This window comes from Chinchilla lanigera, unplaced genomic scaffold (assembly GCF_000276665.1).
Source record: "Chinchilla lanigera isolate Chin_1 unplaced genomic scaffold, ChiLan1.0 scaffold00026, whole genome shotgun sequence".
Classification (NCBI taxonomy): Eukaryota; Metazoa; Chordata; class Mammalia; order Rodentia; family Chinchillidae; genus Chinchilla; species Chinchilla lanigera.
Window position 1 is genome coordinate 14726954 of NW_004955427.1, and position 27312 is coordinate 14754265.

At 35.7% G+C, this 27312-nt stretch overlaps 1 protein-coding gene across 8 annotated transcripts in view; it reads right to left on the reverse strand.

Annotated features, from left to right (window-relative positions):
• Positions 1-27312, reverse strand: part of Zbtb20 (zinc finger and BTB domain containing 20) — an 821796-nt gene that overhangs the window by 317254 nt on the left and 477230 nt on the right. For all 8 annotated transcript variants that reach the window (XM_005386415.2, XM_013515065.1, XM_013515064.1 and 5 more), the window contains one exon: positions 26680-26727. The gene's annotated coding sequence lies outside the window, so the exon portion shown is untranslated. The remainder of the gene's footprint in view (positions 1-26679; positions 26728-27312) is intronic.

The window sequence follows — 27312 nt, forward strand, 5'->3', positions numbered from 1 at the left end:
TTTTGGTTTTTCTCCGGTACCAGGAACCGAACTCACGACCTTGCGCTTGCCAGGCAGGCGCTTTTGCCGCTGAGCTAAATCCCCAGCCCCTGAAAGAATATTTTGGAAGAAGAATTGTACAATCAATTACCTAAGTCTGTGGACTGAATTAAACTTCTCTGGGCAAGGAAAAGCTGTAATAACAAGGCACAGTTTTGGAAAACATGTGCAGAAGGGTGGCGATGTAAATGTAGACAACCAAAAATACTAAAATATATATAAAAGAGAGCTGGAAGTCTTAACCAGGAAAATATTCTGGACACTGATTTTGTTTGTTTGTTTTAGGCAAACAGGCCTTCAATTTTTGTCATTATTAGAAGAAATAAAGAAAACTTATACTTGCTTTATATTCAGTCCCTTGAACTTACATAAAACCCTCTGAATTTAGAGTATCATGTGCCTATAATTTAACAGCCCAGTTTCTCTACATAGGACAGTCATTAAAGAATTCAAACCAGATTTAAGTAATGTAAGTTACTAAAAACAAATTATTTTGTGATGTCATAGTAATTCACTGAATGTGAGATAATAAAAATGAATATGTTTGCTAATAAATGTTACCTAGCTAACATTATATTGACATTTGTTAGTAATTGGTGGCCATGGCAGCTTTCTCATACATCAAACTTTCCCCACATTCTGAGCCTATAGACTAGCAATCCTATAGCTTTGGGTATGTGTACATCCATCAAGCTTTTATTGACTGCTTCCTTCTGCTACACCAGACTGGTAAGCTCAGACTGGATACTCTCACTTTCTGAAATAGACCCCGTGCTTGCCTCCTTTGTTCTTGTATTCTGTGGTTTTCACTGGGGGTTATTTATCATGACTACATATTCACATCCTGATCCTATCTGATCCTATCCTATCCCTTTCCCCAACCATTTGTCTTGATTTCTTTCCCTTCATCCTAGATTTATCACTCCGTGGGGAGCCACGAGGTTGTGCTTTTTTTTTTTTTTTTTTTTTTATTTCAGCAGAGGTCATAATGCTATCTATAGTGAAGATACAACAGTCTCAGATGCATTGCCATGTTGAAGTGTAACGTACTCCCCACATTGATATCCCTTGCTTCAGTAGAAATATCATAAGTCTGCAGTGGTTTTTCTGTTATAAATCACAAGATTGCTACAGCCTCATGAAAGAATTCTAAAATACCTATTAGATTTCCTCCTACAAGTTATCTATTTCCTCTGAATATAGAGTAGTTAATTCACGTGGCAAAAAATGAAGATTAGATATTTCTTTTATGCTGGCCGGAAAAACTATGATCTTTGCTTATGAAAATTCTAGGTACATGGTGATAGGTTTCAAAACCTTCTTTTATTTGACAACTATGGCTCAATTATCAGAAACTCTAATTCAGAATCTGAGAACAGTGATTCAGTAATCCTGTGATTTTTCCATATATCAGGGATTGGTAAACTGCTGAGGACTTCTTAAGTAAAAAAAGAGGAACTGTTAGCTTCATTTTCAAGAAAAGAGCAGGAATATTAAAAGGATTCTTAGATGACCTGGAATATTTGATGAATTTTTGGCTTTCTTTTTTAAAACCTTCCATGATCTCTTTAGAAATGGGACAGACTATGGAAAATGTGCCATCTCATCTCTATAGTGAAAATCCCACAGAACAATGCTTTCCTGACAGATGCATTACCAATATATTTTCCTGTGAGATACAAATACTAAAAACAGACACAGGCTAGGCAAGGCAAGTTTTAAATATTATTAGAAACCCATAAAAGCTACTGTGATAATCTAGATTACTTATGAAATATATGAGTACAATGAAAAATTCTGTATATTTTTAAAACTGCATCAGAATTTCCTTCCAAAACTTCACTTAATGACTCTCAACATATATGCAAAAAGTTAACTTTGCTAAGTGTGATAAGCATAGCAAAAATGTAAGGAAAATAATTTTAAAAGAATGAATCAATACATATAATTATTATTTCTAGAAACATGGATATCATTAGATTTCAAGTTAACCAGTGGATTTATAAATTTATTCTAATATGAACCAAAATGTAATGTCATTGCATGCCACAAAGGTTAAAGTATCTGAAAAGAAATGAACCCACTCTATACTTGCCAAGCTGCTCAGCTTTCTGCTTCTCTCTTGCCATCTCTGGCCTAACCTCTGGTTACTAGTTACACAAGTGAGTGAAATATCATTTTGTCATTATGTTAAAAATTACAAAGAGTCAAAAAAGGTGTGTTACTGGATATTATCCAGATATAAATTAAAATTAAAGGCACTTGTCTGTTAGTTAATATTGATTCTTAGAAAATGATAAGAACCAAGAATCTCTTTCAAGTATATGTTCCAGTTCTAGGAATATAGTATAGAAATGCTGAGAAATATATACTTTTTAAAAAGAAAATAAGTTCTATTTATTTATTACCTGAGTTCTTCTGTTTTCTGGAAACACATATGAATAAGGAGTGGCATTATCTGACAGCTAATGAAGAGTGGGAATTACCTGGTGTGGGCAAATGGGACTCTAGAGCAAAATAATAGTCTCTGAATTTTCACATGGAAACGGGGATTATAAAACACTTTGAGATTTCAGGAACACTTCTCAGACACTCTATGAAAACTGTGTAGGTGCAATATATTTTTGTTATGTCCTACAATTTTAATATAGCAGATTATTAAAAATGCAAACTTCTCAGATCATCCTGTTTCCTTAAACCTAAAGAGCAGATTACTTTCTTCAAGTATTCTTTTAGTTCATTATTCTATTCATAGATACTTGAAATCAAACCCATCAGATCTTGTGAAATTCTAGCATAGTTTAAAGGACTTTAAGAGACCATAGATCTGGCATACTACTTGATTTGCGATTTCTACTTTGTATGTCAAAGGCTATGTGACTTAGAAAAAATTACTTAATCTCTCAGCTCCCCAGGTTTTCATCTGAGAGAGTGGAATAATAACAGGACCTCCTATTGCTACTATGAGGATTAATGAATTTGTTCCTTTTTTCTGTTTCTGTGATACTAGGGATTGAACCTAGGACTTGGGCTAGGCTAGTGCATCACCACTAAACTGCATCTTCAGCCCAGTATAAATGAGTCTTGTAGTCAAGATTAAATTTCTTTCTTTCTCTCTCTCTTTCTCCCTTTTTCAACTCTTTGGAAGTAGTTGAAATCAAAGATACACAGAGCTTGGGTTTCTCTGTTTGGCAAATAATCTCCAATTTCATTTCTGGGCTATGATCCTCTAAAATTAGTGGGTGGTTTCTTTGGGTATTACCATCTTTCCTCTTGGACACTACCACAGATTTACCTGCTGATTTTAGTCTTCACCAAGTCTCTTTAATGAGATGCTACTAAGGGTACAGTATAAACCATTAAACTATTGACAGCAGGTAAATGTTGGAAGGGGAATTTAGTTGCTAAGTCAATAGCACTGCACCGGCTTGGTTTGCCGTTGGGAAAGATCATCATAATAAGGAGGCCAATAAATAAAATAAAACATATAAAGTATACTTCTCTGCAGAATATTAGAATCTTTTCTGTAACACATAAGTCATTAAAGGAAATGGGCTGGGGATGTAGCTCACTGGTATAGCTCCCACCTGGAAAGTGTGAGGCCCTAGGTTTGATTCCTGGTACCAGAAAGAAAGAAAAGAAAGAAAGAAAGAAAGAAAGAAGAAAGAAAGAAAGGAAGGAAGGAAGGAAGGAAGAAAGAAGGAAAGAGAGAGAGAGAGGGAGAGAAAGAAAGAGAGAAAGAGAGAAAGAAAGAGAGAAAGAGAGAAAGAGAGAAAGAGAGAAAGAGAGAAAGAGAGAAAGAGAGAAAGAGAGAAAGAGAGAAAGAGAGAAAGAGAGAAAGAAAGAAAGAAAGAAAGAGAGAAAGAAAGAAAGAAAGGAAGGAAGGAAGGAAGGAAGGAAGGAAGGAAGGAAGGAAGGAAGGAAGGAAGGGAACTCTGAGGTCCACCCATGTAATTCAACATTTAAAAACAGAATGCACCACAATTCTCTGACTCAGCTTCTTTCTCAGCTGAGAGCTACTGATTTCCTTCAGATCAATTTTTTCTCTACTCCATGGAAACAACAAGAACAATATCAAAAAACAAGTGAATAACAATAGCAAAACAATGATTTTGATTTATGGCAGGAATGTATACTACTAATCCAGTGGTTCTAACCTGGCCCATATTTTTGTCATTTTTGCCCCTCTGCCAGGAGCAATCGGCAATGTCTGCAGCCAAGTTTGATCATCACAAGTGAGGGTGCTCTTGGAGTACAGTGGGCAGAGCCGGGAATACCTGCAGACACGCTACAGCACACAGGACAGTGTCTCCACCCTCCCCAACAAGGAAGTACTTGTTCCAGAATGTTAACAGTGCTGCTCTTGGGAAAATCCATACTAACTTGATGTCCCAGACTCCCTGATCTTGAACTAACAGTCACAAGAACCTTAAAGATACTCAGCCTGTGGACGTTCAGAGTTGAATTTACAGCTTAAAGGAATACCAATTCTAATATATACTGGGAAAAATCTAGACACAGTGCTAAGAAAATCGGTAAAATACATTGTTTTGTGAGCAGCTGCTCAATAATTAATTATGCCAAAATTATAAACAGATAGTTTTATATTATTGAACTAACCAGAGTAATATCTTTTTTAAATTATGGAGGAAAGGGAATCTACAGCATGGAGTTTTAAATGATATAACATTACTTACTATTGAGATATTTTTAAAATGGTTTATAAAAAAATTCATTAAAATAAAAGCTTGCCTAAATGAGTAATGAAAAACTACGAGTCTTTTTGTCAGGTCTGAGGTTTTCTATGCAGAGTACTTTCTATAGTATCGCAGCCATTCACATGTACGGAACATAACACCGCACTTCTGACACCACTCCTCTCTGAGGACGAATTAGACTACAGCCATGAGTTTCTGACCATTTCTGTTCAAAAGTCATTTTCAGCTAGAAGATCACAACATGAGCTCCAAGGCAGGTGTGAAATTTATTTTTTAAGTAAACCACAACTATTCTGCAAACATTGAACCCAGCACTACTCCACTGCTGAAGAATGTTGATTCATATGCAAGGAAGAACAAATATGAATAAAATTTGAAAATAAAAAAAAATGCAGCTTGTGAAAACTATTATTAATATGACTAAAGCTCAAATATGTGACATTTTGTTTTCTTAAGAGTTTCCCTGCCGAGGCAACACGTATTCTCCTGATGAAAGAGTGACTATGCCTGAAACCGATGTTTAGGAGAGCATTCGGGCATTGCTAGTGTGTCATGTTGCACCAGTTCACTCATCTCCACAATCATCTGCTTGCTTGTGAATTTGACTCGATTTATGGTACCGGGCATTAAACTTACCGAATGCCTCAGAAAAACTGACTTTTATTTCTTTTTTTTTTTTTTTTTTTTTTTTTTTTTTTTTTTTGGTTTTTCTCCGGTACCGGGACTGACTTTTATTTCTTTACTCTTGGAACCTTAACAGTTTGCTTTTCCAAGAGCTCCATGAAGTTATGTTTTACGAATGAGGAAACAAGAGGTAAAACAACTAGCTTAGCTACAGGGGATGGAAATGTACTAATTTCTGAAAAGCCAGAAACTTTTAGTCTTTTTTGGTTTAAATTTCTACATTGAGGTTCAAAATAGTATTTTGTTTTTGTTTTACAAGATGAAGTTCTAGGATCAGGGGAGTGGAAAAGAGAAGGGTGAAGATCATTTGAGGTTTGCACAGCAGTTCAGTTCAGAACTACTAAATACTTCCTACTAAGAGAACACCACTAAAAACCATTTCTGCAACAAGACCCAAGGAGAGGATTAAAAAAGAAAAAAATGAAATAGGCAAAAAAATTGACTTCTGTTCTCAATGCTTACAGTCTTGTTCTAGAGAAAAACATTAATCTGCTTAACATAACTGATGAATAATAAGAAACAGAGTATGTCTAAAAAAATGGGTGGTAGAGGCAGAACGCTGTGGGGCAGCCATGTCTCTTACATCTTTTCCAACTCTGAGAAGAAAGACAATGGGTCAAATGCAACCTACTCTAGTTTCTACATTAGTTTCCTAATACAGGTATAATCCCATTACAAAGAACTTCAAGGAACTGTTGACATTTTTTGCTGCCCTGCAGTTCATTGTCTCAAGTATTGCTCGAAATACCAGGCTCCACGCAGAGATGTCTGCAATAATGGTATTTGTTGACCTGCATTATGTTAGGGTGAGACTGAATAAATGAAGACAAACACTACATGGAATCCGTTAGGTGCTTGGTAAGTGAGGCTCACATCATTTTTTACAGTGTTTTATTATTTTTAACCTAAAGACTAGATATTTAATGTAGGGCATTATCCTCAAATAATCTTGTTATTCTATGAAACAGTAATATTTATTAAGAATGTGCCTGTAAAGCCTCAAATGAGGACATACAGAGGCAAATTTACTGCAAATTTAATATAGTTTTAATTTTAGGCCCGTTCACCTGCCTGCCCCTTTCCAAGGTCCTATATTTAATTCTGTAATTACAGTTTTGTATTCTTTCTTCTTAAAGGGATCCACCAGCTAGTTTAAGTTTCAAGAAAAATCTTGACCTATCCAAGGTATAAAGTGATCTTAGAGGGATCAAACCTGACAGTACTAAAAGGCCAGTTCTGAGACAGATACAAAATGGTACTTTTATAAGAATGTCATCTCAATTGTATTTTACAAATCGCTGACTGCACCCCACCTCTACCAATGAACAAATGCTAGGCTGCCTCACTGTTACAAGGTAATCAGACTCTAAATAATATCTGTTCATTCAGTCCCTGGCAATAATCATAGTGTCTTAAGAAAAAGATGAAAAACCAGAGATAGAAGACAATATCCAATAATAAAATGCATTTTAGAGAGACTCACAAAATTTTTCACTAGAACAGCAATAATTATCCTTAGCAAAGGGATACATGCATTTGAGAAAAAGAAGGGCACAGACATTCTCTCAGGACCTTACAGTACTGCAGAGTGTGTGAGTTTATGCAGTGTGGGAATTTTCACCACTGGTAATACCACATATCTATTTTTTCTGGTTTCTGAAAACCCCAAATAAATCCCACAAGTACCTCTAAACCCCACTATGGAGTTCTCATGTTTCTGAGGAAGAAGTTCAGAGCAGAATAAAAACTTTGGGTCCACTATGTCTCTCTGCAGTTTTTCCTTCTAATTCCTTGTCCCAGTTTCTGAAGAAAACTGAATAAAAATTAATTTAAGAAAAAAATGACTGAAATTGCCCTAAATGGAATATTAAATTGCAAAATAATAGTTAAATTGTTCAGAACCATTTCCTGTTAGATTTTTTTCTCTCTTAGAAATGGAGTAAGAAAGCTTCACACACACAAAAAAAAAAACATGCAAAACCCATCCCGTCTCATAAAGGGTCCACTCCCATAAACAGGAAGCTTATTAAAGGAGCTTTTCTTGGTTTCCTGGCAAAATCCAATTTTTCATAGGTGGTGGTACCTATTAAGGCAAAGACTCATTTTGTGGGCAGGGTGAAAGATTAAATATTGCAAATCCTACTGGGTTAGAGTTAGTTGACTGACTTGTTGACTAGAAGGAACAAGGTAGCTCTACAACCAAGGAACAGACTGCCAAGGAACAGTGCTGACCTGCCCAATAGATGATGGTGGTCCATGTTCAGGCATCATAAATCAAACTAAGTTTCCAAAGAAGTTGGTTATGCCAGTCCGTAGCAGTGCATAGTCTCACATGCATATCCAGCCACGTTGTTCTTTCCTTTACATTCACATCTCATTTCATTTCTTTTTAAACTTATTTTTCTAAGAAGCACGTTAATACATATAATTAAAAGAATATGGGTTTTGGAATTTGCCAGCTTAGCTTCTAGTCTAAGCTCTAACACTTAAGTGTGCAATATTGCTTCTTGAGCCATCATTTTCTGATATATAGAACAGATACTAACAATCCTTTCTTAGCTCAAGGGTTTCAAAGCCTGAGTAAGCATCACTTGCCTCAAAGTTACCTGGTGTGAAAAAATACAGGGACCCTTGTTGACTAAATAAGAATCTCTGTGGGGTAGAATGTCTTAGAATCTGTGTTTTACATTTGCTCCAAAGAGCTTTTTTTTTTTTTGTACACAGAAAAATTTTAGGACTATGTTCTAACTTGCCCTGTGTCAGGACCAAATCAAACTATGGAGGTGAAACTTATCTGTGAACTCCGTATCGAGATACACACGTCTAGCTGCTCTCATTAATGTTGTTTCCCCACTGTCTTGGTTACATTTCTCTCCTTGCTGAGACAAAATACCTGACACCCAAAATCAAGGAAGGAAAGGTTTATTTAGCTCACAGTTTGTGGAGGTTTCAGTCCATACTTGGCTGGCTCCAAGGCAGGGCGGCACATGGCAGAGGGCAACAGTTTATGGTGGTGGAAAACAGCAAAAGCAGCAAGGGCAAGGGAAGGAACTGCAGCAAGCAGCCTCTTTCCCTCCCTTACACTGTATGCAAACTATCTGCCCCAGGGCCATTTAAGCACAGACAACTATAATTCTAACATTGGACCATGAGTCAATCATAAACCATAGAAGCTCATCCCATGACTGCATGAGGACTTGCGGGGGTGGGAGGGGCATGCAGATACAAACCATAATACCCACAGAGCCAAAATCACCAAAGTATGGAGCCTGGATCATTTTCTCAAAGATCCTGCTTCCTATCATTCCCTGTCATGACAACAGCATTCTATTTTATCTTTAGATAGACACCTAGGTTCACTGGGCTGCGGAGGTTACAGCTGAGAGCTTTGATACATAAGGTGAGGCTTATGTAGACTTTTATTTATGTGACTATATCTACCCCACAGGGTAATGTAAGGATTAATTCCTATTTGGTAATTTACAAGTGTAAACTGCGTTGAGCCACTTGGAGGAAAGTGCTATATAAATGTAAAATAATAATTACTATAATAATAACCTTGACTATTTAACTGATCAGTAAATTAGCCAGAAGATTTAGGCTGCCAAGGGACAAGGCTAAAACCATTATAAGAAGAAACATTTTACACCTTCATATCTCAGAACTGTTATCACAAGAAGGAGAAACAAAGGATGAAAATTAAAATAAATCCGTGTTCCCACCTGACTGAAATGGTAGAGGATAACTACTAATGTTTCCTGAACACCAGGATATATGAAAATGACAGCTGCCTTGTAATTCCAACTCAGTCACAGTCCTGAAGTTTATACAGTTTGCTCTCCTATTTTTATAGAAAATATCTCATCAGTGCAACTCTAAAATTTAGCATTATTAAGGCACTTAACTATGCATGTGGTTGGTTGGAATATGTTAGTATTTTACACATACTGGTAGGTAATGCTTTTCCTATTTGGAGAATCTTGATATTGTTTGGAGTTTCACAAAATATTTTCATTAGTTGTTAATAATCAGCTTGACTTTCCAGTGTGTACTCTGACAAATACACCCCAAGCAAACTGGGTACATTCCCAGAACTGAATTTAGCAAACTAACATGTGCAGGAGATAACCTTTTCTCCCTATTTAAGAATATTTTGGTATACAAATGCTTATGTGCTCAGCTGTCTTCAGTTCTTATATAATTTGTTCTATTTGTTTTATGAAGATCCTTCTACTAAAAGCTCAAGGGCCTGAACCCAGAACTTCCATATACTGAACACAAATCACTTCTTAAATTAAAAAAAAAAAAAAGTAAAAGAAAAGGCTTTAGAAATTTTAATGAGAAATCTCCAGTTACTCTACTTGGTTATGCATCATTCAAAACACTTTCTAACGATCAGGCAAGAAAAGTTCTTTTGTGAAGAACAGGCTTTGGGGGCTTGGACAAGTTTTAATTCTGGTTGTTTTGCAGCTCACACACAAAATCGTTTTGATGCGTATGTAAAGAGGTACTGTACTTCCAAGTAATAAAGTTTGCAGTTGAGTATTCTGAAAAGAAAAGGAAAATAACAACAAAGAAACCCACGAAGTAACCCCACCACACGAGCATGTCTTACCTTGCTCTGTTTTAAATTATTAACTCTTAGCCTCAAAGATTTACATTTTAAAAATCTAATACTGAATGAATAAAAACTGGTGTAAACCAACATGCAGCATCAGACAACAGTCAATCATTATAACTAAAAATATCTTATAAAACCAGACATTCAACTTTTATTTACCTATAAGTAGAGTGATAAATGTCAGAAAGGACAGAAGAATAAGGTGAAAAATTAAAAAGTAAGAGTTGTAAATGATGTTCTTGTCCTGAACTAGTAAAGGCTGGAAGTACCTTCTGACTTATAGAAAATTGGCATGTGATACGTAATACCTAATACTGCAAAGTTCTATGTGTGATGCATGTTTAAACACACACATACACACACAATATGAGTACTCTGGTACACCTTTCTGACTTCAAGGGATCTCAAAAAGAAAGAAGAAAAAGGATGCCTGATAAACTACTTCTGCCAGGTTTAATAGAAGAGAACAAGTCCAGTTAAGTGCTGCCTATAATAATTTCTATTCTAAATATTCTAAACCTCCATCTTTCCTTGACAGGTATTTTCCTTTATGTATCACTAACACCATAGCCAGTGCCCTTGCATCATAAGCCCAGCTGTACTCATCAAAGTAGAAAAACTGACAGCATTGTCTGAAATACACAGGTTGAATAATTGCTCCTAGTAGTTCCCTTGTCAGTGAATATTATCATATTTTTCTCACGAATAAGGTTACTGTACTTTTTGGGGATGGGAGATTTCTATACACTTAGCCACTAAACACATTACTGTTCCTTTAAAGACATGGGTTGAACAGGACAGTATAAGCTATTACTTAGCCTCCCCAACACTGCATTAAAGTTGCTGCATGTATTTTTTTTATTTTTATTATTTATTTATTTATTTATTTATTTTGGTTTTTCTCCGGTACCGGGAAACGAACTCATGACCTTGCGCTTGCCAGGCAGGTGCTTTTGCCGCTGAGCTAAATCCCCAGCCCCTGCATGTATTTTTTTTAAATGTTTAGGACATGTGAAAATGACAACTTTTATGAGAAATTATTGTTTTCTTAATGAGGCTAGCTGGGAAATATCAATGGGCAGTAAGAAAAAATATCATTTGAACCCACCATACAGAATCTCTTATGAATTTCTTTCAACTAAATATATAATTGAATCCTCTGACATAAAATGTTTTGCTCTCCAATTACGTTAGGCTGCACCATAGCCATTGGACTAAAGGAAGAAAACCATGCTTTAAGTATTCTGATGATTCAAATCTTTGAAATATTAGAGTTTTTAAAAATTTTAAGTGGAACTCAAGAAGAAGAAAAATTTCAAGTAGCCCAGTCACTAATAATACAAAAGCAGAAAAACTGTAATAGTGTTATTAGTATAGCTAACATGTATTTAACTCTTAGATACTCTAGGAACTATGTAATTGCATATACATTAAATCTTTATAGTTGTACTTTGTCATACTATCACTATGTCCATTTTATTGATGAAGAAATAGAGGCACAAAGAGATCAGAATCTTGCTCAAGATACCACAGTTTGTATACAGGGGATCCATGTTCAAACTGAGGAAGCCAGCCTCTGCTACATGATAAACACAGGATTCTTTCCTTAAGAATATGAGCTCCAGGGGATGGCTGAAACCACTGATATAACGCTATGTGTACTCTGGATTTTCCTACACATTCATATGTACGAAAAGCTTTTACTTTTTCACTTAAAGGAAGCATTTTACAACTTTTCTTTGGAATATCTGAATTTCTAGCATCACTACTTTTGCATTTCAGGGCCCTACTAAGTACAATACATGTCTCTTGAACACCAGCACTGTGATACAATGATAGTCAACCTGAAAACCAAGGCACCGGGTGAGTGACTAACAGACAGGTAGCATACAGATTCACATCAAAGGGACGATTCATGTCATGGGATAGACACAGTGGGACAGCGTGAGATTCCAGCACACTACTCAGTACACAATTGGAAAATGGTAAATTCTTTATTTCTAGAATCTATTATTTAACCTTTTCAGACTGGCTGACCTCTGGTGAATGAAACTGCAGAAAGTAGGACCAAAGATGTAGGGGTACAAGTGTATTTTGGTCCCCGAACACTTGGTCCCCCAGGCTTCCCTGTCTCCCTGATACTCATCCTGCTGATCAGCTCACAGTACTTATTTTCATTTTTGAACACTTACATAGCCTGTTTTGAATAATAAAGTAGGTAAAAACTCTGACTCTGGAGTCAGACAGACATAAGGGTTAAGCTCCAAATATTAGCAAGTGCTTATGTCTTCTGAGCTTTAGTTTACTCCTGTGTTACATAGGAATAAGAATACCAATTTCTTGTCTAGGTGTGAGTATTAAATGAGCAATGCTAAAGCTAAATAGGTCAGTGATTAATAAACATTAGATTCATTATTACTGACTTTTATCTCTTAACATATATGATCCCTCTCCCTGATTAGACTGCATTTCTTCTCAGAGAAATTACCAACATGTACCTTTGTTGTCTTATATAGGGATCCCCAAATATTCAATACATTGCAAAACTATTACATGCCCAACATTTCATTGCAGTAGCATGTATTAGTTAATTTAATTTTCATAATAAATCATGTAATAGTTATTTCTTTACTTATAATAAGCAATAAAGTATTTTTACAGATATTTACAATTTAGTGAGCACTTGTAATAAGTCAGTAGCTTTGCCAAGTGCAGTATGACATTATCTCATGCAGTTTTCCTTATACACCAACACACGAGTGGACATTAATAATCCTTACTTAACACAGGAGGATACCAAGGCTTATAGAAGTCATTCACCTATAAATATTCAAAAATGTAAATCTTCAGCCACAGCTTTAAATTACTGGCTAAAGAATGAGTTTAAGGTAAGTGTTCAGTAAATATTTGGTCTTCATGATGAATCAACTGAGTTCTTAATTAGTCTTGTTACCAGAAAGCTTGTATTTATTACAAACGAAAGTAGCCTATCCATTGTCATTCATTCATCAATCAACTAATAAAAAGAGACCCACTGTGAGCCAAGTATGTGCCAAATTTTGGAAATTAAAAAAAAAAATGGGCCTAAAACTTTTGTATCAAAAGCAATTAAGGATTTAATGTCATTTCATTTAACTATCATTTTCTAAGTCTACTCATAAAAATCAAACTTCTTTATCTCCCTGCCCACTCTTTCTAATTCTTTCTTTTAAGCCTAAGTTTTGCAGTATTAAATTTATACAAATTTTCATCTATAAGAAGCTTATATGTCAAGGCAAGGAACTGTTTTAATTATATTTACTCTTCAATTTGAGTATGTTTCTTTTTTACATCTGACAAAGACTTTTCAAATGACTAAAGAAAGGCAAGCAACATTATTTTTTTTAAAAAATGCTTTCATGTACGATCTTTTGTCTGCAATATTCACATACTAGCTTAGAAATTTTAAAAGAGGGTTTAGCTGTTTTTGTTCTTTTCAAATTGGCAAAATTTGAGTTTTTTCTTTATGTGTTTGGATTGGCTTTAAAAATTAACAAACAAGAAAATAAGAACACATCCAACTTTAAAAATACACTTTTCATTGGTGCCTTGACATCATCAACTAATAGCAGCATCACTCCATAAACTGTCTCCATTATTTTTCTTAAGAGAATTTTTAAATGCACAAATAGATATCACACAAAGTCGAGCCTGCTGAATCAAGCAGAGAAAGCACTTAAGGGCAAGAAAGGAGAACATACCCCCGCTGTAACCAACTCTCCAAGTTAGCTGTCAGATCGTGTTAACGTTTTTTCCCCTCCACACCGACTGTATGAGTGGCATTTTGGCTATAATTTAAGAAAAATATCTACCAAAGAGTTTGCAGTGGGTAACTCTGAAGTTCTCCGTCATACTTTGTAGAAGCACTACTTTTTATGGAAGGCTTTAAGGTGGACTGAGTTGATAATTTCAAAAGGAAGAATTTTTAATAAATGAAAATGTTTCTGAAATTCTGTCATTAATGATGGCTCAATTACGCAGAATTCTTTAAATCTAATGCCATAGAAGAGTATTTTGTATTTATTTGGAGCACATAAGCATGAGAGGATTCTCATGATTTATTGACTATTAAATATACATTTATTGTGTGCCGACAAAATACGAGGTATTGTAACAGATAATGAAGATACAGAAAACAGTGAGAAAAGTAGCACAGGGGTATAGCTGGGGCTGGGAAGAGAGAACAGAAATAAGGTAACAGAGCTTATAACCATGAACTGCAGACTTGTCATGCCATTTCATACCATCTCTGAAAGACAAGTACTGTAAAACAAACTTTGCCTCATAAATGAGAAAACCAGAGGGTTGCTTTATTATAAAAGGCTTTCTAGTTAAATAAAGGAGTTTACAGCTTATTTTATTTCTATAGAAAGTAAAAACCAAAAAATTAGAAATCACTGCCAATTTGTATTTTAATAGAAGGACTATTGGATGTCTTATTTATTGAAAGACAAACTAATAGCTAATATTTATTGAATATTTACTACTGTTCTAACATGTGCATGTGTTTACTTAATTTTCGCAAAGCTGTGCAGAGGTGAGTACTATTATTACAATCATTTCCACTTTATAGGAGAGAAACTGAGTCAAAGAAAATTTCACGAAGCTATCTAGCAGTTGTGTAGTTGGACTTCACAGACTAAAGTCCACAGAGTTTAATTAGTAGGTTGAGAAGTTATTTAAGTAAGATAACTTAAAATTCCAAACACATGAAATGGCATGAAGTAGGTCTTCATTCAATGTTAGTTATTTTATCTCTTTTATTTCTCAAATTCTATAATTACAATAATAATTTTAATAATATATTTAGTTTTAAAGTATACTTTTTAAAAAAACTTTAATATAATTTAAATTTCACAAAAATCAGATAGTAAATGTGCATAGTAATAAACTGAGTCTAATATGTTGACGATTATGTAAAGGCATAGAATGTTACTCATAAATTTAAGCAACAAAAACAGGACATTAAAGTATGCACAATGTTTTGGTAAAAATAAAAAGAGTACATGTTCACAGAAAAAATGAGACAAGCATATCCCCAAGTTTGAAAGTATATTATTTTTAGATGATTATAGGTTATTTTATTAGCCTTTTAATTGTCATATAGTCTATGGTGCCTATGAACGCTTTTGATACAAAAAATGCAAAAGAATTGGAACAGGTAGCATTCCTATTTTAGAGATGGAGAAATATCAGTACACTTGTATATGATCTCATCTTTTAGTAATGGAATTTGAATAGAATCTAAGGCTATTCATTTCTTTTTTTTTAATTTTGTTTTGTTTTTTGTCTTTTAAGGCAGGGTCTTGCTATGTAGTTCAGGCTGGCCTTGAGCTCACTTTGTAGCTCAGGCTGGTCTTGAACTCATAACGATCCTCCTGCCTCAGCCTCTCAAGTGCTGGGATTACAGGCGTGCGCCACCATGCCTGGCACAGGCTCTTCATTTGTAATTAGCATATTTTCTCTGACCCTTATTATCGATTCAGTGGTTATCATTATTAAGAAATTCAAAAGTAATGTAGGAAGAAAACGAGTGGATATGATTTAGAGACATGTTGATTACAAATATTTTATCAGCTTCCCTGTACCATGTCAAACTTCTTAAGTCTGTCTATTCCAAGTCCAAACCAATACTGTATGAAGCAGATGGTATTATTTTACCTAATTCTTTACTTGCTCCCTATTATAGAACTTAACCTCCATACATTGCCCCTCTATGATTTACTATAACTCTGTAGAGCCTGTGTAAATGTGTGTGTGCAGATGTCCCTCTCTCTTGATTTTGAGCTTTGTTAAGTGACTTGCTTTGAGTAATGAAATACTAGTAGACATGAATGAAATGAGACTTTCTAGAGTGATAAATTCTGTAATTGCCAATAATTTATTCTCCCAGATTAAAGGTTGATAAACTTTTCTAAAAGTAAAAGAGAAAAAAGTGTTTGCACAAAAGAATACCACTATGGTAACACAATTACATGTCCTTTTATGCTACCCTGGGGCCAAAATAGACTACTTAAAAGAGTAAGGGGTCTTTTTCTAGAGCATTCCTAACGCTTTACCTTCTTCAATCCAGCTTGGGACACTGGTCCAGCAACAGCATGCTTGTGTCAAGATGATCATCTCAGTCACCACACACTGGAAGTAACTACCACGTACATACTAGTGTGGTGGACACCGACACAGGAGGAAAGTGTGAAACTTTTCACCTCATTCCATGTTATTCTAAAACTTAATTTGTCTATTTCATGGAAGAGGATGATTTCCTGGTACTAATAATGGGTGGGATGGGTCTCATATTTCTGTTAGAAACTACTCACCACCAAGAGTTTATGATGTTGCATTGTAAGCTGGCCTTACACAGTCTAGCAAAGCTCAGAAACCCACTAAATTTGACAGTATACTTCAAATGGTGCCATTTGACCAGATACTACAAAATGGCCCGTCATTCCCACAGTCTCATTCTGAACCCCCCTACTTTGTTATATAGAAAAACATTTAAATTATAATAAATTCCAAAGAATTTACCAAGGGTTGTTGGCAATTTTTAAAGTATGAACTAAAATATTATCCATTTCTGCACTTAAGAATTCATACTAGAGCTGGGGATATAGCTCAGCAGCACAGTGCCTGCCTGGCAAGCATAAGGTCCTGAGTTCAATTACCAGTACCAAAAAGAACAAAAAAGAATTCATACTAGAAAATGTAAATGTGTAAATATAACTGTATTATAGGAACAATCGTATTCTTGTTTTAATTTTTAAAACAGAAAAGTATACATATATACTTCAGAATTTTACGAGTAACAAATTCGTTGAAGTACGTTTCACATGTAATTGTAACACAGAGAACACTATTACTCACCACTGGCAAAAAAGTCATTGCTGTGAACTGCATTTATTCCCTCATCTAACAAATATAAACTGAGTGCCCACTATGTTCCAAACAGTGCTCAATTCAGGAGACCATAGGTACATAAAACAATCTTCTCCAAATGGTGTAATCTATTCAGGTGAACAACTAGGCTTCTATCTAGTTTTAGGAGCCAGGCCATGAATGACCAATAAATACTGGGGATAGTAAATAGCGGAAGGTTCTGTGAATTAAGTAATACACTAAAAAATCAACTTGAGACCTTGGCTCATTCTGGTACTCCTCCAAAGAACAGTCCAAGACAAAGACCTGGATGCAGGTAATAATTTGGAAGGAGATCTCAAAAGGTAGGGATGAGTGAGTGGGGAGACTGAGTCACAGGAGGAAATGCTTTAATAAAGAGGTGGCAATGAGGCCATCAGCATAGCAACAGGGGCTCATGTCCTAAAGAATATGAGACTTTCACATAATGCCTCAGAGGTATCTACTAGAAATACTCTATTCTTCTAAGTCCCCAACCCACACTGTAGACTGATGGAGCTCCCCTAAAAATTGAGAAGGATCGTGGGGCTGAAGGCTTAAGTACATTCTTTAGTGGGGAGTTTCACCTATCAGAGAAATTAGAATTGTTGCTGAAATCAGAAGTGTACCAAGGGACTCTGCCAGGAGTGCCAGATACACAGCCAAGGTAGCCTGTGTAAACTTACTGGGGACATAACAGACTGTGTTCTCTGGTCTAGTACCAAGTGGAGCTGTCATCTCTACTTGATTGTATCCCACACAAGATGTCTCTGACTTCTGCAAGAAGACAAACTTTAGAAGAGTAAGTCCTGATACTGGTTAGTGAAGAGATAGAATTCTTATGAAAATCCTGATACTCATTCACCAATTACTATCTCTAGAAATCAGATATGTATCAATCTTCCTGTTTCTGGGAAGAAATATTTGAACTACTTAAGGGAGCTTCTCCAAAAAATATATTGTATTTTTGTACCATTTTTCCATGATTTGGCCTATTGAAATTTTTCTTGACATTTTGAATTCATTGTAATAAGCTTTTTAGTTTGTATTTGTGTGTGTACATGTGTTTATTAAACTATAAGAGAAATCAGTAAAGTTTAAAGGTTATGCCTAGATATACTGAGCTTGGAGGCTTATGAAAAGTTATTAACTTTCAAGCTTGTATATACATTTCAGCACTGATGACAATATCTTCTTTAGATAACTCTGCCCAAGCAGCTTCTGTGGTGCTATAAGGAAGAACCTGAGTTTGTCTTGCATTACTAAGCAGGAGAGGAGTTTTCTGCAGAAATATCAGTTTGGAGTGTCAGAGCAGTGGGTCAAACAACAGGTACATGTATAGTAACAGGAGAAGAGTTGATAAATCATTCCTCTACTATAATGTAAAAAAGAAAGGACTATATTCTTAATCTCTAAAAATATGGTGGCAGCAGTGCTGTGTACTGTGGTGGGGTGCAGTACCTTATTTGAAAAGAGTGGGCACGTCTTAAAAACTAAATAGATAAACTTAAAAAAAGAAGAGCTCAAAGGACCATTTAGGTTCTGTCAGTGAGTCCCATCCTGAGGTATCAAACTCAGATGCCCTGAAACCAGATGTCAATATTTACAAAGCCCTTTCCATCTTATATCCTGCATCCCTTTTCTTTTAGGCTCTTTCTTCCTTTTTCCCTTTCTTCCTATTCCCTTGATTATTTTACTTCACTCTTTTCCCATTTGCTCTCATTTGCAATCCATACCCTCCCCAACCCTGTTCCCATTAGTCAGTCCAAAATCTGTTCATCTAGCAACAGGCTTCAGTGATGCAAAAGAAAAGGCTCCAAACAAAGGCCTCATCCAAGCCAAGGCCCTCCAGAGGACTGTGAATGCAGACCGGGCAAAGCCTGCTGCCTGAGACGCTCACCACTCAGGAAGCTCTCAGCCCTGTGAGCGATTAGGGTTCAGCAGGCTTGATAGCTGTATCAAGCCTAGTGATTTCAGAGCTTTCTTGGACTGACAAGGACTTGCTAATTTCCAACTTTCTAACCAATTACAATCACAAAGAACTCAGGACAATAATCAGTGAGCAAAATGAAACTGCTGGAGTGAAGCAGCCCTCTGCAGGTTTCACTCTTGTGGCTCTGCCACGCAAAATGCAGCTGGGACTCTGCTTCAATAAGTAAATAAAAATACATTATAGAACACAAACACACACAATGCGTCCCAGTTGCTGTCTTGTTCCCAGTAGTGGAGTATGTAGGAACCCTGTCTCGCATTCAGCCCCTTAATTTCTGATCGTGTTAATTAAAAACTTTTGATGATGGTTTGAATGGAAAATACCTCAAACAGTGTTTCCTTTATTGAAACACCAAGTTCCAAGTCTTGGATTATTAGGTTAAACTCTGTCATCAGTGAGATCCACATAAATGCTTTGCATGCCATCTGCCTGGACAAAAAGAACAGCAATACTAATAATAAGTAAAGGAAAAGGAAGAGGAGAAACTGTTTAAATTGAAAACTCCCTTATTTTAATCTCTATTTTTAAGGACTAAATTAAAAATCCAGGTTCTCAAATGTAGAACATATGATTTTTTTTAAATCCTTTTTTCAAATCCTCACAGAACATTCAAATCACATTCCAAGATCTGAATTTCTTATATTTTAAAATGGAGAAAGTTGCCTAAAATAAGTGAATCAGCTGCTAAGTGATTCCTCTTTGTCTTTTCCTTACCTCTATTTCGATAGGCTGAAAAAATGCTCAAACTGGTATATGCAAATTATGTGTGGCTTAAGAAGCCTACGATGGTTACTGACGACACAGACTGTCTACTTAAACATAAGAGAGGATGCAGCTACAGAAACCCTGAGCGGTGAACATTCATCCCTCATGATATGCGGGACATGTTTCCAAATGTTTAATCCACTGAGCAAGGTAAGGGGTGCAAAACAGTTATTTAGATTACTTTTTCTTCCTGAAGATCCAAAGAAGCCTGGGGAATACAGAGAGCAACGTAAGAGGTTAGTGTGAGAGATGCTATGCAGTACATGAGCAAACAAAACATGCATCTGCTCTACCCAATGCTTTGTGAAGTATTAAACAAACGAAGGAAACATTCTGATTGGTTCTAAGACTCACCTCCAATTTTATTATTTAATCGTTCTTTGCATATAACTTAGGGCCTGAATCCTGGGTACCCATTTTGGGAACCCATAAATGTTGCCTCACAGATATTCTTTTCTCTTTTGTGTTTTAATATATCTAGCTTTCTCTTTCTTTTTCATTTTCCAACCTGTCTCCATTCCATTCACATTGTCAGATCTACCCTCTGAATCCCTAAAAGACTACAAGACTTTGTTTTCCTCTCTTTTGCTCCCTGAAGATCTTCATCACTCTTATTGTTCTGTTCTACTTATCTCTTCAAAGGATGGAGCTCTCCTGAAAGACTAGCTATTCTGGAGGTCTCCTTTCCTTCGCTGCTTAAGCATAGGCTGCACTTTCCTCACCCTCTAGAAACAACTCGAGAACTAGCTTCTAATGGTGATGCGAAACGACAGTGATTCTCCAACAACAGCAGGATCAAAAATGACAACGGAAGATGCTCGCTGTAAAGCGAGGAGAATATGAAAAGTACTGGAACTAAAACTGTAAGGGAAATAGTTCTGAAAAAAACCACAAACAGGAATCTATTTGTTCACAATATTTGTGAATTTCTCCCAGAGCAAACTTACAGGTGATATTGCCTAACACACTAGTAAATATAAATTAACTAACAGATACATACAAACGAATGCATTTAAAGATGATTTCCAGCTGAATTCTTTTCCCTAGAGACTAAGTTTTTGTTAAACTTAATCCTTACTCTCTTCCCTTTCCAGCAGTAGAAACATCTGGTCGGTTTTAGATTCCCCTTGGATTTCCAACTTCAAAGGGAATTATAAAGAATAATAAATCCATGTACCAGCACTAAAAAAATTAGAGCAGCAGAGAGAATGGTCAGATTGTCCTTATGTGACTGTTAGTGACAGGCACTACTGGCAAAACTATGCGAAAAGACAAAAGCAAGATGACTGGTTGACAGAGCTCTTGCAAAGAACTGAATCTTTGGCTGTGTGCAAATATGCGCAGGACCCTTGGCCATCCATCAGAAAATTTCTCCTTGCTTGAACAACAGCTAAATAACGTAAAAAGACTTAGATGGGGAGAAAAAAATAATTCACATTAACCTATCACAAAGTTTGCTGAAATAGTAAAAAATCAATAGCAATTTATTGAAATAATCATCTGGAAAATCTTCAAGATCAACTTAGCATTTAGGTTTTTATTTGTATAATTTCTGATTCTAGGAAGACCTGCATAAGCCATCTTAGAAGTAACACAGGCTCCTAAGAGCCCATCAGGTCCGACATATCTTGATAAAAGGCTGGCTCTTGGAAAGTCTCAAAATAGTTTTTGTTTCTTCTTTGCTCTAGATCCTTATTATCAAGAGAGGACCAGAAATCAAAGGCTTCATGAGTGGAAGAACAAATTTTGAATGAACTGCTTGACATTTGTGATTGTGTTTGACATCACTTTATGTAACTGGATTTGTTTTTCTCCTGTATCATTTCCTTAGCAAAACTGAAACATACTTCCTAGAGAGCAGGTCCTGATGTAATCAAATGTGAGAAAATGAGGACCCCTAGAGAAGGTACGATTTTGCCATTGTAATTACCTCTTATAAATAGCTTTTCCTCTCTCTTGTTTTATGTACAATGTGTATAGCAACAACAATAACAGTAAACAAAGACATGATTAACTAAGCGACTTGTCTGTGGACAAAGAAAGAAAAATGGTTAAGGGCTAAAATGTCTTTAAATAATTAATTATAAGAATCTTCAAATCTAGTATTCAGAGGGTAAAGCTCTCTACACCACAAATATATTAGATTGACTCACAGAGTGACTACCAAATATTCAGAAAGCAAATTACTTTTGACCAAAAAGTGTACATCAACAGCATGTCAGGAGTGTTTTCATACTGGAGGATAGAACATACAGAGCTAGTTCTCCACGGAGCCAAGCATGGTCTACTATGGAGCAGTCCACAAAGAGAAGACTAAATTCTGAATAAAATGGGTTCTAGTTAAGGTAAAAAGAAAAAGAAAGAGCTTTTTCTCAGCATTTTCAGGTGAAAGAATTGAACTGGCTACAGAATCATATCCCTGAACATCTGCCATGAGTGGGGTTGCATCTGTCTCTCACCACTCCTAGTGAAACAGAGTCACCAGAGTTTCCTCAGTCAGGAAAGGCCCTAATTGTTAACCTCATGGTAACTGTGCATGACCGCATGTTTCATGTCCAATAAAGTATCCAAAGGATATGATAGCTTTATGATCAGGCACTGAGTGATCTGAACAAGTATTTTTTCTGTTGTGACTCTCAACAAAGTTAGGTAGATGCTAAGGATGAAAATTCTGGCTTCATACCTACAAAGGATTCCCTGCCCCAAATAAGGAGCATCATTCAACTACAATTCTTAACTATGAGGGAGCAGGTGGAGAACATGGTGGACTCTTTACTACGATAAATGTTTTTTATAGCTTGGGAATGCATAAGGTTACAAATGTGACAACTGCATAAGCACTGGGACTCAAATAGGCGAAATATAAGGAAATGGGTACACACACACACACCAAGAAGGAAATACTATCATTAATAATTATTATTACTATTATAGATATTAAAATTATGAAGTCTGATGGCTCACTGGGGCATAATATACAATACAGGAGTTAGAAAGATTCATGGGTAAACCCAATTCCCCCCACCCCCCCCCCTTTTTTTTTGTACTGGGAATTGAATTCAGGACCTTGGGTTTGCTAGGCAGGTGCTTGTGCCACTGAGCAATATCCCCAGTCCCCAATACTTCCCTTTAAAAGGTAGTTTGTAGTCCAAATTTATAGGATATGAGGCACATAATACAATAACACACATAAGAAAATGATGCAGAAAGAGCAGAATAAGACATGCCTTTATTTTATCTGTTGTGTTTATAATATCAATCTTGAAATAATGATGAAAAGGACAGTTGCTTTTCAGTGTGAATATTTTGAGGTATGGGAAAATATCCTTGCCATTTTAAAATCGCATAATGGCTATTCCTACGCATTTTCTTTAGGAAATTCACCTGAATGCCAAGTCATTAGATGCATTCTGACCTTTGGCTGATATTTTAATGATGGTGATGCCAAGTCAGAGTAAAAGAGAGAAAGTAATGATCAAAAGACCAAGGGAAAAAATGAAAAAAAATATGAGTTTGTATGGTTTACACTCTCTGGTCCAGCAAATTTTACAGATGCTCTCTGTTTGACTGCTATAGTTTACTGCTTATGTTATTGCTTTCTTTTTTCCCATGTGTTTTTCTCTACTAGCTTTGGCTGAGAATATTTTCTATGTGTCCATACTGTAAACTATCATATTTTTCGAGAGATTTAGTGTGGTGGAGAAGCTCTTTTTTGCTTCCCCAAGGGTTAGACACATCAATATTCTAGCTACTCACTTTCGAGGCCAATGCAAACTGTGCTCCTAAGATTAAATAGACCAGAGTAACACATAAATTCAGTTTATACTGAGGAAGTATGTTACTTAGTTATTCACATCCTGAATTTCTGATGAGTGTAATACACCTGTTGGACAGCACATTGCTACTGAACAATCACTGACCTACAATTCAAAGACAGAACAAAACCCTAATATAGCTCCTCTGTAATATGCACAAAGCATTCATCATCTGCAGAGCTTTTTGTGTGAAGGGTCTGATCTAGCTAGGGAAGGATGGCTCATAAAGCGTTCTTTGAAACGCTCTTAGAACAATACATACAAGCACTGCTCTGCAACACACCAACTCCTTCCTCTCAAGCATAGTGTTTTCTTTTTTTTTTAAATATGACTCAAACTATCATTATATAATTAATTTCCCCTTCTATAAACTTCTTAAGAGTCCCATGTATCCACCATATCTTCCCATTTTGCCAATAAACCTTACAACTATAAAGTTTTGAATACAGTGTTGTTTGGCTTAACTAGGTTTGCTCTATTTATCTAGTAGGAGATGGCTGTAGCTGGCTGAGTTGTAAGTAGTCAGAGGACTACCTATACTTTTATTTTGCCTCAGATAAAGAGTTTTACCTAACACATGCATAAGTCCAATAATGAGTATAATTAATGCTGTATGGGTCTGATAATTTTCATACCGGATCCACACAAGTAAAAATATGCCCCTAAAAAGATTTCCCTAAGAAATATAATCAGGTTGGTGAAATGTGTCTCTAGTCAACCAAACTGCCCTTTAGCTTCCATATGTAACTCGGAATATTATGAAACACACCATAGAGATTTTATAAGCAATTGCTATATATTAGAAAATATGATGTCAAGATACTAAAGAAATATTGTTATATATGAAGATTAGATAATTTACTTGAATGCTTTTAGCATTAATATGTAAAAATCTTCTTGTGGGCCTGAACTATTAACGAATTAAAATGCTATACTGTTTGTGGTGTGTTTCAAAACAACAGGGCAGTACAGCAGGAAACTGATAGGCCAGGAATTAATTACTGGGCAAGCTAGATGGTGGATACTTTGCAGTTCATTATAGCGATCTGTCTACATTCATGTATTTGAAATTTTTCATAAAATAAATCTAAAGAGATATTGATTTGAATTTTAATTCATTTATTCATTATTTGATGGACTAATTCACTTACTGTTTATAGGTAAGGAATTGTCCAGATGTAAAATAAAAAGTAAATAATACTGATAATGCTCTTTTTGCACATTTAGGTTAAATGAGATATTCAGGAATAGTAATATTTATTTAAAAATCTCTAAATCATTAGATTAAATGCTGAAAGTAGGACACAAAATTATATAGAAAGTATGATTACAGCATATTTACAAATATATCCTCAGGAGAAATGAGAGTAAGAAAATATACCAATGGTTTTAATGATCGGATTTACATTAAGGAAATAATTCTTTTAATTTTTCCTTATTTCTATATATTTTCCAAATTATTTTTAATGAACATGTGTCATTTTAAAATTAAATAAATATTCCTTCATTAATGGAAAAGATATACTCTTCTTTACTGAGGAGCTTTGCATTTAGTAAAAGGAGAAACTGCAAACACATAGCATTTCCTTAATATTTTAAATCTTCATACCTGTAAGTGAAATACACCCAGAGGAAAAGAAATGTCAATACAGATTTTATCTGATCATAAAAACATAAAGAGCTTTCTGCATGTTGGATAGAAACAAGGGAGGCACCGGCTTCTCTGAAAGCCAACAAGAGTGTGAAATTCGGGCCCTTTTGTGATGAGATCACTTTGTGATGAATGCAAAGGGAGTGACAAATTAAAGTTACCAAAGAGCCTGTCCATGGAGCTCCTGAGGCTCACACTGCATTGAGTTTCTTCTCTGAACAACAGAACAAATAAAGCATAGGAATGGGGAGGAAGAGGGAGTTACGGTCCTAAAGTCTGTGGCCTTCAGCAGGGAGATGGGTATACTGAGAGAGAGATGGATGAGCAACAGAATTAGAAACAACACAGCAACAACTATGGATTATGTGAAATGGATATGGAAAGTCCTTGTTAGAATGCTATCTTTATTACCTTAAAAGATGATTTTCCAAATTTTATGCACATTCATATAAAGTGAAGTCAAGAGTGTAACTTTTAAAGGTTTGGCTGATGATGTTGTTTATGACTAAATAGGCCTGAAGTCCAGCAGAGCACAGTCAGATGCCAGGCAAGTTACCCTGTCTCTCCTCCTCCCCTTTGGTATAGTACTTGCCCCTGCATTTCAGTGCAGGCCAAGCCATATCAAACTCAGCTCTTGGGAGCTTTGTGTGACTCCATAATGATCTACCAAAACACCCTGAGTCTGACCTGTGCTGTCCTCCCAGCCACTGAAACATCATTGATTCTAGAAGACCATCCTTTTAGAAATTTTACAAATTTTCAATACAAGGCACAGAGATTAAAAACTTCAAATTTATGCTGACTTGCAACTCTGCTCTTGGTCCTCTTACTTAATTTTAAAAGGTCAGAATGGCCTTATTCATACTTCTGAAGGGCATTTTTCTGTTTGTGGCTATATGCAAGAGTAATCATATCTGCTTTTAAGATGAACCCAAATTAATCAAATGCATTTCAAATTTACAGAATATTATAGACTACAAATGGGTAGTTCAAAGTATCACCAAACGTGTTTGGAAAGTTTTGCGCGTGTTTGCTTAATGCCAAATATTCAATGTTCCACACAGAATATATCAGTGCTCTCCTTCATTTTAACCTTTTTTGCATTCCAGAGTTGCCTTTGGGGAAAAAAAAAATACCTGGAGAGACATCCAAACAGGTATCCCAGTACTTCCACCATTCTATGCAATGAAGTCACTTGAAAATGTTTGTCAATATTTATGACGGTGGGTCTTGGGATCATGTTTCTTATACGTCTACTGGTGGTTTTTCAAATGAACAACAAGATATGCAAGATCTCCCTTTTACCAACGTCAAAATACATTCTGCTCAAATTTAGTACTTGAGGTTGTAGACTCACCACAGCCCTTAGGCTTAATGTTTTTCTGAAGATAATAGAAATGTATTTGTCTCCTTTGCACCTCAATATTTTAGACTGTCATTTAGAGATAATGAAAGTTACTTACCAGCCAGCAGTGTGGTGAGGAATATCGAGTTAGTGATGGTGAAACATTCTGAAATAAAAGAATATTGTAAGTGCTAGGTATTTAATAGATATATGACAACCTGTATATATGTCATAAATATACGACAACCAGTCACAGAAAAAATATCCATTTGTTCCTGTGGGACACTGACTCAGTGATACTATATAGAAAGATCCTTATCTTTAAGGGTGAAAAGATAACCATCCACTGAAAAAGTGCCTTTTGTAGCTGCCTGCACGTTTGACTTGAGGGTCTTCAACCATTAGTTACGAACAACTTGCTGTCCATTTCCGTAATTCACTGTAACTTTTGTTGAGCAAGTTATGTTTTATGGTCAATTATCCATGGTCTGCTTAAAAAAATAAATCAAGCCATTGTAAATCATTAGGATTTGTAGCTCCATTTGAACTTTACTGTGCTTTTAATTAAACGTTTTGTAAATAAAAACAAACTGGTTTCTCCTTGTTTTGGTTTCTTTGTTACTTGCGTTCTGCACATAAATACTGTGGCAATGGTGGGAAAACAAGCTATGGGTTATTTTCCTCTGGTTTTCGGAGTTGTGAGTTGCTGGCCTTATCCTCCCTGAGTATAAATAAATATAGAATATTGTAT